General features: G+C 44.0%; 1 protein-coding gene across 8 annotated transcripts in view; it reads left to right on the forward strand.

Annotated features, from left to right (window-relative positions):
• The first annotated feature begins 2,180 nt into the window (after window positions 1–2,180).
• EPN2 (epsin 2) overlaps window positions 2,181–12,491 on the forward strand; it is a 120,596-nt gene continuing 110,285 nt past the window's right edge. For 3 of the 8 annotated variants that reach the window (XM_073636398.1, XM_073636401.1, XM_073636399.1), the window contains exon 1: window positions 2,183–2,435. The gene's annotated coding sequence lies outside the window, so the exon portion shown is untranslated. Of the gene's footprint in view, window positions 2,436–12,491 lie in introns of all 8 variants that reach the window. The other 5 variants (XM_073636400.1, XM_073636405.1, XM_073636402.1 and 2 more) reach the window with 4 other exon arrangements.

Here is a 12,491-nt window from a genome sequence, read left to right on the forward strand (position 1 = left end):
AATCAAGCAGTGTTCACTTAAAATACTGAGGAACTACAAGAGCCAGCATAGCATGGTTGATAAGTAGGAACTATAAGAGCCAGCATAGCATGGTTGATAAGTAGGAACTATAAGAGCCAGGACAGCATGGTTGCTAAGTAGAAACTACAAGTGCCAGCATTGCATGGCTGCTAAGACAAGTAATTTTGTAAAGTAATTGTAAAGACATTTTGTAATGTCTACATGTCACTTGCATAGCAGTCTCCCTTCTGATTCAATACAATGCATGTGTTATTCATGCAATTCAACTCTGCATGATGCCTTTATGTTGCTGACTACAAGAGCCTGCATACAATGGCAGATGGGACTTGCAGTTCTGTAACATCTGGCAATCCATGTGTTGCTTCCCCAGCTGTGATGCAATAAAATTCATGTATAATTCATACAATGTAAACCTGTGTGATGCCATTCTTTCAGCTGCCGTTTAACTACAAGAGCCTGCATGAAACGGCAGTTGGGACCTGTAGTTCTATAAAAGCTGGCAATCCACATTTTGCTCCAACAGCCTTTTCCTTACTGATAGACCACAGTGTGTTCTTAATTCATCTAATACATCTCTAGCTGGTGCCATCGCTCTGGGTTCTGTGGAACTACAAGAGCCAGCACTGAACAGCAGCTCTGTAATAGGCAGCTGCCAATTCACATGTTGCTTCAACCGCTTCCTCCTTCTCTTGTAAGGAAATGTATGTACAACTCACACAATGCAACACTGGGTAATGCCACTGGTGCAGATGTTGAAGAACTGCAAGAGCCAGCCTAGAATGACAGGTGAGTCTTGTAGTTATAACATCTGGTTATCCATATGTTGCTTCCACTTGTGATGCTGCCTGCTACAACACAATGCATGTATAATTCATACCATACACATCGTTGCATGATGCTGTGGAACTACAAGAGCCAGCATAAAATGGTAAGCTAGGATAGCTGACAATCAACATGCTGCATACACAGTGTTCTGATGCCCTCTGCTGCAATACAATTCATGTGTAATGGGTTGAAATACAATGCATATGTAAATCAAACAATTTCATTCCTCCAGTTGATGCAGAACTACACGAGCCAGTATAGAGTAGTAGCTAGGACATTTTGTTTTGTAACAGGTAGCAATCAACATGTTGCATCTACAATAGTCTTATGCCTCCCTTGCTGAAATACAATGTGTGTGTAGTTGAAACAAAGGGGTTGATTTACTAAAGGCAAATAGACTGCAGATGCACTCTGCAAGTACAGTTGCTCCAGGGCTTAGTAAATGAGGTAAGGTTTCACTTTGCAAAGAATACCCAATCACATGCAAGGAAAAAAAAAAAAAAAACAGCATTTTTGATTGCACATGACTGGTTGATGTAAGTCAGCAGAGCTTCTGACCATTTAGTAAGCTCTGGAGCAACTGCACTTGCATAGTGCAAATGCACTTTGCAAAGTGCACAGTCTCTTTGCCTTTAGTAAATCAACCCCATAGTCATCCCTCCCTGCTGTGGAACTACAGGAGTCAGTAGAGAATGGTAAGCTAGGACTCCTGTAACAGCTATTAGTCATCCAATTGCATCTACAATATTCTGACCCCCCCCCCCCGCTGTAATACAATGTATGTGTGGTTTAAACAATGTCATCCCTCTGGCTGCTGTGGAACTACAAGAGCCAGTATAGAACGGTAAGCTGGGACTTCTGTAACAGCTAGCATTCAATATTTACATCTATAATATGCTTCCATGTAATGCGTCTTTAATGCAAACAATGCCATTACTCCAGCTACAGTGAAACTACAAGAGCCAGCACAGAATAGTAGCTAAGGCTTGTAGTCCTGTGCCAGTTAGCTATGGCCATGTGGCTTCCGCAACCCCCCTACTTTAATACAATGGCTGTGTAACTCATGCAATGCAAACTTTTGTGATGCCACCATGCTGTGGAACTTCAAGAGCCTGCACCCCCATCAGATTGCGGCTGTCAGGGCATGCTGCCCACTGTAGTACCTAACACCTGGCAGTCCCCCCCCCCCCCTTGCAGTCATGCAGTGGGTGATGATACTTGTGCAATGAGTGACACTCAGCAGTCAGGAACCCCCCCCTCATCATCATCATCCTCCTCTCCCTTCCTCCTCCCTCACTGCTCTCCCCCTCCCTTCCTTGCAGGCTCTTGTTTCTCTCTCTCCCTCCTCCCTTCTCTCCTCCCCTCCTCATCCTTTCCCTGGCTGCTGCTCTGCTCACATCTCCCTGCCTGCTCCAGGGCTGCACAGACACCCGATCTGCTGCTGTGATCCCTACTGCCAAAGCCTGCCCCCCCCTCTGTGCACTGCCACCCTAAGTTGCCAGGGGTGGGGGGAGAGGACTACCCTCCCTGCCCCTACTGCTGCCCTCTGATCCCCCCCCCTGCAGGAAGAAGACTTGGAGCCCACTGGGGTGAGTGTGTGTCTCTTTTTCCTATTTAGGGTGTGCTGTTTACATCTGGAGGAGTGGAGGGGAGATCAGCCTATACACTGCCTTCCAGCCCCTGTGCCCACTCTTTCCCATCCCTGGGCCCTGTTGCATGAGATGTCTGCAGGAAGAGGCCTCTTCTCTTTTTTTTGGGTGTGGGATCACCCCCCCTCCAACTCCTCCACCTATTTATTTACTTAAACCCCAAGGGCTTGTATTAAGGCGCTCCCCCTTCCCTCCATCCCGTTTGCCGTCAGAGAATTCCGGTGGGCAGAGTATCTTGGCATCTCTGGTTATAATAACCTCCCTTCCCCAAAATACCTCTTGGCACACTATTGTGCTTGTACTGCAAGCTGCTGGATACGGCACCTCTGCACATGGAACCTACCCCACCCTGTGCCCACGGCGTGCCGCTAGTGCCCACCCACACCAGTCATGGAGCAGAGCCCTGCGTCTGTTTTTATTGCTCATTTTTTGTGTTTTTTTTGTATTATTTTCTTTAAACTTTACAAACTGCTGGGAAAGGATTGCAGGAGTCCCCTTTGCACTTTTGTTCCTTGCGGTGGGGGGAGGAAGTGGGTAGGAACTTTTTGGGATAGGGTAACACTTAGGACTTGGTATCAGAAAGCATTGTTGAAAAGGGACTTGGATGACCCCTCTCCCCCCCCCTCCCCCCACCACCACCACAATTTGGCATTTTTAAGCTCTTTAACTCTTTTTGTGCCGTGGAGACCACCTGACCACTGGGATTTGTCTCTTTTCACCTCTTGAACTTCATTCATTGACCTTTCAAAAATGTTTCCAATGAATGGTGACCACACACACCTATCAATGAGATCATACAATGACCCAAATCGAATAAAAATAACAAAAACGAAAGAGCCATTTGATCGATTGTTAGTTCTTGATGGAAAGTTGACCGGCTGAGGTGGAGTTTTGCCGATCACTTCTGAAGGATTCAACAAATATCTGTGTATTGGTCAGAGAACGAGTCATAATATAGGTCCATTCAATATAAAAATATTACATTTTAATAGATCTTTTACATTTATAAATGGCAATTTTATATCTTAAGTCAAAAATAATATATGTGTTGCACTGGATTGATGATGAATCCCTTGTGTTTGATTGCTCGAGCCCAAATTGATTACAAAACATCTATAGCTACATCTGGGGTTTGTTTACACCAGTCCACATGCATTATGCACCATTTAACGTGTGCGCATTGGTATGCTATGTCTAGGGGCTCATAGCACTGTTTACTTCTTTTTTCTTTCTTTTTTTAACTTTTGCGTTGACATGCGGTGCAGAGTGTTGCGTACACAGTGCACCTCAACACAGGGCTATAGTGTGAACAAAGCACATAGAGAACAATTGTTTTCTATGTTCCCTTAGCATTGAGCCTGTGCAGCTCAGCGCACCCGCTGTGAACGAGCCCTTACGCCTTCCTTTATACGGACTTGATTCTTGCAAACCGAGAAGCCGCAGAACCTGCTTGCTATTATTTTCGTAGCACAAAAACGCCGCCGGGAGTGCCTTCCAGGCTGGTATACTTTTCGTTGTCAAAGCAATCAGTTGTAACTTTTTTTGTTTTAAGTGGGAATTCCTCTGTTATCAGACTCATTGTATGTGAAAGCTCCTGCGACAGTGGTTACAAAAGCTGGGCGTGCTGACATTTTTGTGCCGAGGGTAGGGGGGTTCCAGACGTAGAAGGAATTTATAATCGCATCTTTTTTGGTATGCTGTTTTTTTAGGTTTTTTTTTTTCGAGAGTACACGGACGGGCTAGTTTGTAAACATCCTTTAAACATTGGGTTCATGTTAATATAGAGATGAAAAAATACGCTTTATCTGAGCCATTTGTTTACTTTCCCAGCATACTCTGCTCAGGATAACTACTGCTCAACAGTCTAAGATGATGGCCTAGTCCAGTGATGGAGAACTTTGGCACCCCAGATGTTTTGGAACTACATTTCCCCATGATGCTCATGCACTCTGCAGTGTAGTTGAGCATCATGGAAAATGTAGTTCCAAAACTTCTGGGGTGCCAAGGTTTGCCATCACTGGTCTAGTCCATTGGGGTTGGCAGCACCAGAAAAGCTGTCCACCACAAGAATTTGGCTGATTCCTGTAAAATCCAAGAAGCCGTGTGGAAAATAGTTGACCAAACATTAATGCAACCACTGTTCAGATGTTCTGACAGCCTCAGGTGTCAGTTGGCAGAATACAATAGCCAGCAGGGGTGACTTGTCCATCTACGCGGAGTCGAGTGATTTTGAATGTAGACTTTTGTTAGTAAGGAGACAGAACCAAAATCTCTCGCTTGCCAATTTCAGTGCCAGTGCCTTCATGGACTCGTCAAATTTTGAATGACATTTCATTTGAGTACCATGTCAATGTATCAATTTTTGTTGAACAAACATTCTATTTCAAAGTGAACTTTGACAAGCGCAAGCGCCTAAGACTTGTTACTATTTTTCTCAGCAGCGAATCCAGCATTAAGAAATTCAGTCTCTCTCTCATTGGATTGAACATACATTTTTTCATCCTTGTCCTCCGAATTTTTTTCCCCTAGTTAATACCAATTGTCAAATTGTCCTCTGTAACTCCTAGATAATCAAAGAAACGTCCTGCAAAACAACAATTTTTTTTTTTTACAAAATTCTACAGGTGTAAGGACTGTTTTAGGCATAGGATAAGATATACAAAAAAAATTGATGCAAAAAAGGTAGTGAAAAGATACAACTGGAGCCCCGATGTTCTACAGAAAGAGTAGAATGCTTTTGGTTGCGTGCACGTGTTTACAGCCTTCAATGCTAGCTTTACAAACTTCATCCTGGCATTATGCTAACCACATATGTTATAGTCTAATTGTAAATCTCCTTTAAACTGGCCATATATGTTACAGTCTGGTTGCACTATCACTGTACAATCTCCTTTAGATTTTCAAAAGCTAGTCAATGTGAGGTTCTACCTAAACAACCCATTCAGTTTTGTATTCAGCAATATGTTAGCTACTGGTAGAGTATGGTGGGCAGCCCCTGGATTCTTATATGACTTGAAAATTCCATTATCAAGATCTCCCTACCATAGTATTCGACTCTGTCCAAGTAGGAGTTTGGGGGTTTTCCATCCACCTCTATGGTAGACCTAAAGGAGACTGTACAATCACATTGTAATCTGTATTGCCAGCTTAAGAGCTACGAACACCTATGTCATGCAAGGGCCTGTCTGACTGCATACAACCTGTATGAATTGTCTGGGTAGGGGATTAGACAAAGATTGTACAATCAGATTGAAATATTATGGACAACTTTTGATTTTTTTTCCCCTGAGGTTTGTTGGAGGCTGCCTGTGCAGGTAGGGGTCACCCACAGACAGTGATCGTTTTTAGATCCAACTGCTGCTGGCCAAATAAGGATCATCCTTAAAGGAGAAGTACAGGGAAAGCTTGTTTGACTGTACTTATCCTATTGATCACAGAAGTGCAGTCCGTTCTGAGCTCTTGTGACCCATTTTTAGCAGACAGTGGGCTGACGCCACAGAGCCGGTCCAGGCTCGGGAAAGATCGTGACCATATGATTGGGATCCACCCACATGCCTGGACCAGCACCCAGCTCAGCCTCTGAGAACCTGAGGCGGCCGCTCCCGCCCTCTCCAAAGAGGCAGCTTCACCAGCTCTCTACTCAGGGAGCTCTGAGAACCGAGCGATCGGTGGTGTTTGAGGGGTACCGATGCAGCATTCACCTAGGCAAGTATGATTCTAGAAAAAAAATGATTCCCATACTTCTCTTTTAAAGGGTTACTGCCCTTTAAGCAGGATCATCTGCTTAAAGGGCAGTAACCAAAAGCAACCAATCAGAAATCACCTTGTTGTCCTGAAGGCTATACGTTGATGAAAGCCTATTTCTAATTGGTGCAAACCTAAAAAAGTTTTGTAAATGAGTGAATCAAATTTAAATTAATAATTCAATTTATTAATTAAATTTGAATGCATAAGTTTTACTTGGAATTTGTTTGTAGTATGCTATAAATTAGAACAATATAAAAAAACGAAAGCAATAAAATTCCACATAAACTTTGAGCCGAAAAGGGCCCCCCTTTATATGAGAGTTCCCATCAAAGTCCCCCTTACATCAGAATCCCCATCAAAGTCCTCCCTTACATGACAAGCCCATCAAAGTCCTCCCTTACACGAGAGCCCCATCAAAGTCCTCCCCTACATGACAGCCCCATCAAAGACCTCCCTTACATGACATCCCCATCAAAGTCCTCCCCTACATGACAGCCCCATCAAAGACCTCCCTTACATGACATCCCCATCAAAGTCCTCCCTTACATGACAGCCCCATCAAAGTCCTCCCTTACACGAGAGCCCCATCAAAGTCCTCCCTTACATGAGAGCCCCATGAAAGTCCTTTCCTATATGACAGCCCCATCAAAGTCCTCTCTTACACAGGAGCCCCACCAAAGTCCTCCTTTACACGAGAGCCCCATTAAAAGTCCTCTCTTACATGACAGCCCCATCAAAGTCCTCCCTTACACTAGAGCCCCATCAAAGTCATCCCTTACACGAGAGCCCCATCAAACTCCTCCCTTACATGACAGCCCCATCAAAGTCCTCCCTTACATGACAGCCCCATCAAAGTCCCTACATGACAGCCCCATCAAAGTCCTCCCCTACATGACAGCCTCATCAGAGTCCTCCCTTACATTAGGGTCTCCAGCAGAGTGGGCAGTAGTTCAGAGAACCCTGCCCTATTAAAGTAGCATGTGATAGGGACTGATAATGCAACCAGTTGTTTCACCAATGCGCTGTTCCTTTAACTCTCAGATTGAAATGTACAATAAGGCAACCGAGGTAACAGGAACTTGTTCAGGTCCTCCTGGGAGTTTTGCATGTTACAACTTCTCACGATACATTATATTTCCATGCTATTTAATAAATAAATCCAGCAGGGATGGTAGGAACCCCTCATATTAGACATGGTTGAGGTGCAGAGTTGGGAATTCAGTGTTGGGATCTCACTGATAGAATCTCCGATAGACTTCCCAAGAGATAAAAGAAACTGTAGGTGATTTAATTCACCAGTAACTACCAAAAACTTAAAGATCATTTTTTGATGGACCAACCCTTTAATTTTAAACATAAACACTAGAAGAGAAGTATGGGAATTTAAAAAACGAAAAACAAATATACTCACCTAGGTGGATGCAGCATTGGGGTGATGCTGCATATGTCCCCCTCTGCCTCTAAGACTGAGAACTGAGAGATCAAACACCTATGATCACTTGGTTCTTGGTCTTCACAGAGCAGAGAGCTGGTGACTGACTCTCTGCTCTGCCCCACCAGTGCTCATTGAAGTCCCTGGCTTTAGAGGGGGTGGGAGCAGCTGGCTCAGCCTCTTAGTGGCTCGTTGAGAGGCTGAGCCAGCTGCCGGTCCAGGCTTCTCGGTAGTTCCAGTCGGGATTGCTCCAGAGCCTGGATTAACTGAGTGAAGTCAGCTGACAGTGCACCTTAGCCTGCTGTGAGATGAATACGGGTCACAGGAGTGCAGATCACAGTGCACTGAAAACTATATACCATTATAATGAAAATTACAGATTAAAACTCATTGCTTGTTGCAACTTTTGCTAAAAGTGCATGTTACATTATAGTCAACAGCAACGCATAGAAAAGGCACTGAAAACACAATATGCTTTTAATTTGTAAGTCACATGTTGAGATTTCCCATGTGCTTGCAGGAAGAAAAGGCATGTAAGGCCTCATTCACGTGGGTGTACTACAGCGTACACCTGTGTGGAGGGCCACGTTTGCCGGCACAGGGATGCACAGGTGTTCCGTGCATCCCTATGCAGGCAGTCCCATTATTATCAATAGGGATGCAGCACAAAGCTTCTGCTCACAATCTGACAGACGTGTTGGTGCTTGGCCTCAAACAAACACTGTCTGCGTTTGGGGCCGCGCACGGCTGGTAAATTAGGAGCAGCAACTGTGTCCGTGCAGCCACTGTGTCCCAATTGACATAAATTAGACATGGCCCTCGCACAGGTATACGCTGTAGTACACTCGTAGGGTGCATTCACATTGGAGGCGGATTTGAAATTGGGCCGAACTCGCATGATTTCATTGCGAGTTCAGGGGCGATTTGAAAGACATCTGTGCGGGTTCATGCAGGTAAAGTGGTCTACATTTCGATCCCTCTTCATCAGTTTTTCATCTCAAAAAGGATGGAATCTGTAAAATTGTGTTTGAGGTTTTTGAAAAGCACATCGCAACAAACAGCTTTTTTCTGTTTTGATGCCATGTTCGATGGGAATACCATTTTTAACAGCAATTAAACATTATGGTGATCGTCAAGAAAAAAATAAAATAAAACATTTGTGGTTGATGGAATCACAGTAATCTTGAATAATATAGGCCACACAGTTCAACCATCAGAATTTATTACGACCACGATCTGTGCAGCAACCTGCTGGCCAGCCCTCATAGCACAGTACATTTTACTGATCTAGCAGAGTCCAAATCCGATTACATATGGTCATCTCCTATAGTTGCTCCTGACTGGTTGCCGTAGGCAACAGATCGGTGGTTATGTTTTTTTCTGGAATTTCTGAAAAACAGGCCCAGAGAATCCTTTATATATTTGTTTCTGGTGGTCCTATAGTTTGAATATTGGTTTGGGGGACAAAATGGCTGCCGCTTCTGCATTCAGGTCGAATGGTAGGCATTGTCATTTCACATGTTGAGCAACTACAAGTGTCATCATTTCCTTACTGCTGATTCATGTTACATAGTAAGGGGGGGGTGTTGTCATCAGAAATGATATCTGGTTTTGCAATCTTCATGCTTTGGTTTTAGTCATCATGCTGTAGTGTCGGATTCACCTCAGATTTGCATGTTTGGAGAGCCAGTGAAATATCAGAGAGGGTTTTTACACACAGGCAGCCGAGGTGAGGCGTTTGCGTGTTTATTGTGTCAGAGAAGCACCTTGGTGATATAAGCCCAGGAGGAATGCTTTATTGTGATATGCTTTCTAATCTGTACTACTAAAAACAATCCATGAGGTAACCCCTGACAACCAAACAGCAATAATCCCAGATTTATAGGCCTGAGGCAAGACCATGGGGTAACCCCTGACAACCAGACAGTAACCATTTCAGATTTAAAGGCCATAGGCAAGGCCATGAGGTAATCCTGACAATCAAGCAGCACTTATCCCAGATTTATAGACCTCAGGCAAGGCCATGAAGTAACCCTTAACAGCCAAAGGTCTACCATCACAGATTTATAGGCCTGAAGCATGGCTATGACGTAACTCCTGACAACCAATGACCATCCCAGATTTATAGGCCTGAGGCAAGACCATGGGGTAACCCCTGACAACCAGACAGTAACCATTTCAGATTTAAAGGCCTTAGGCAAGGCCATGAGGTAAGCCTGACAATCAAGCAGCACTTATCTCAGATTTATAGACCTCAGGCAAGGCCATGAAGTAACCCTTAACAGCCAAAGGGCTACCATCACAGATTTATAGGCCTGAAGCAAGGCTATGACGTAACTCCTGACAACCAATGACCATCCCAGATTTATAGGACTCAGCCAAGAGGCAACCCAGGACAACCAAACAGTAACCACCTCACATTTTTTAGGCTTTGAGGCAAGGCTATGAGGTAACCACTGAAAATCAAACAGCAACCATCCCAGATTTTTAGGACTGAGTCAAGAGGCAACCCTTGACAACCAAACAGTAAATATGGGGTGACCCCTGACAACCAAACGGCTACCATCACAGGTTTATAATCCTGAGGCAAGGCTATAAGGTAGCCCCTAACAACCAAACAGCAACCATCCCAGATTTATAAGTTTGAGGAGGGCCATGAGGTAACCCTTGACAATCAAACAGGAACCATCCTCGATTTATAGGACTGAGCCAAGAGGCAACCCTTGACAACGAAACAGTAACCACCTCATGTTTTTAGGCCTGAGGCAAGGCCATGAGCTGACCCCTGACAACCAAACAGTAACCATCCTAGATTTATAGGTCTAAGGCAGGGGTCTTCAAACTGCGGCCCTCCAGGTGTTCAGGAACTACAATTCCCATCATGCCTAGTCATGTCTGTGAATGTCAGAGTTTTACAATGCCTCATGGGATGTGTAGTTCTGCAACAGCTGGAGGGCCGTAGTTTGAGGATCCCTGGTCTAAGGCAAGGCCATGCGGTAACCCCTGGCAGCCAAACAGCAACCATTTTTTCTTCATATTAAAGAAATGAAAGCTGAAACCTTATTGGCTGTTGCAACCATTAATTTGCTGTCAATTAGGGGCCCCTACTTGGGGGCAGACGTACCATCTGGCTATTTAAGAGCTGATGTAAGGCGCAGTTCAGTTGGCTCTGAGGAAGAGGGAAAGCCTGCGAAACGCGTTAGCCTGTTGGACTCATGATATCCTGTTACGATTTGTGAAGGAACGTGGACTTGATGATGTTGTTGTAAGCCTGACAAGCTTTTATACACCTGTAGGTTTGTATTATACTTACGGCTTTTTTAATAATAAAATACATATTGTGAGGATAATGCTCTATGCTGGTGTACCCTCTTTTTTATGGTTTCAAAGCATCCTGACTTCCCCAGAGAGCAGCAAGGCACAGCATGTCCATTAAAGCCAAGATGGGAATCTAGGCAACTGCCACCTGTGGGGTCCACGCTCAAGCGCAGGAGGATTGACATATGTTTGTTGGTTTGGAGTGAAGGGAAATCTCCCTGGTGGGACATGGACAGAAAAAATAACCTGCTGTACCAAAAACTAAAAAAGTTTTGGCTATGTATACACTTTAACTTAGAGGCACAAAAGCGTCCATCTAGGGTGTCTGGTCCTCCTTTTGTGGCCATAGACCACTTTCCAGTCCAACAGTATTTGACTAGATCAGGTCTTTTAACCACTTGTGGACCACCCATCTGCAATTTTCTGCGGACAGGCAGCCCACACAGGCAAAGCGATGTACCTGTACATTGCTGCCTGCTTCCAGGTAGTTAGGCACACATTTAATGCCTTGATTGCCCTAGATGTTAACCTCTTCCCAGCCAGTGTCATTAGTACAGTGTATAGCAGGGGTAGGCAACCTTGGCCCTCCAGCTGTGGTGAAACTACAAGTCCCATGAGACATTGCAAGACCCTGACAATCAGAGGCATGACTCTTAGAGACAGAGGCGTGATGGGATTTGTAGTTTCACCACAGCTGGAGGGCCGAGGTTGCCTACTCCTGGTGCATAGTGTTATCACTGATTGCTGTATTAATGTCACTGGTGATGTCAGTGGCAGTTAGTCAGTTCCCCCCAGCATCAGTTAGTGTCAGATTGCCCGCCGCACTATGACAGCCCCATTATAAGTCGCTGATCGTCACCATTACTAGTATAAAATAAATACAAATTCAAGTAAATATACCATAGTTTGTAGGCGCTATAACTTTCATGCTAACCAATCAATAGACACTTATTGGGATTTTTTATGACATGTAGCAGAATACATTTTGGCCAAAAATGTATGAAGATTTTTATTATTGGATATGTTTTGTAGTAGAAAGTTAAAAAATATTGTTTTTTCCCAACATTTTTAGTCTTTTATTGCTTATATCGCAAGAAATGAAAAACCCAGTTATGATCAAATATCATCAAAAGAAAGCTCTAGTTATGTGAATAAAAATTACATCAATTTTGTTTACGTACGGCATTGCATGACCACGCAATTACTAGTTAAAATAGCGCAGTGCTAAACAGCAAAGAAATGGCCTGGTCATGAAGGGGGTAAAATCTTTTGGGTAACTTTAGAATCGGCATAGATGTCTTTTATATACATTTGTTTCTAATCTGTTTTTGGCAGTTTCCCAAGCTATACCCATTTTGTCTAAAACAAATCCTCACTTTTAGTCGGCAGTCTCTCTTTGGCTTTGAATAATATATCCAATCAGGCTTTCCACCATCGGTTATTTGCTGCGGTGTGCACATTGATCGACCAACCTTCCCAACCTCTAAGATCACTAAACT

The sequence above is a fragment of the Aquarana catesbeiana genome, linkage group LG06 (assembly GCF_042186555.1).
Source record: "Aquarana catesbeiana isolate 2022-GZ linkage group LG06, ASM4218655v1, whole genome shotgun sequence".
Taxonomy (NCBI): domain Eukaryota; kingdom Metazoa; phylum Chordata; class Amphibia; order Anura; family Ranidae; genus Aquarana; species Aquarana catesbeiana.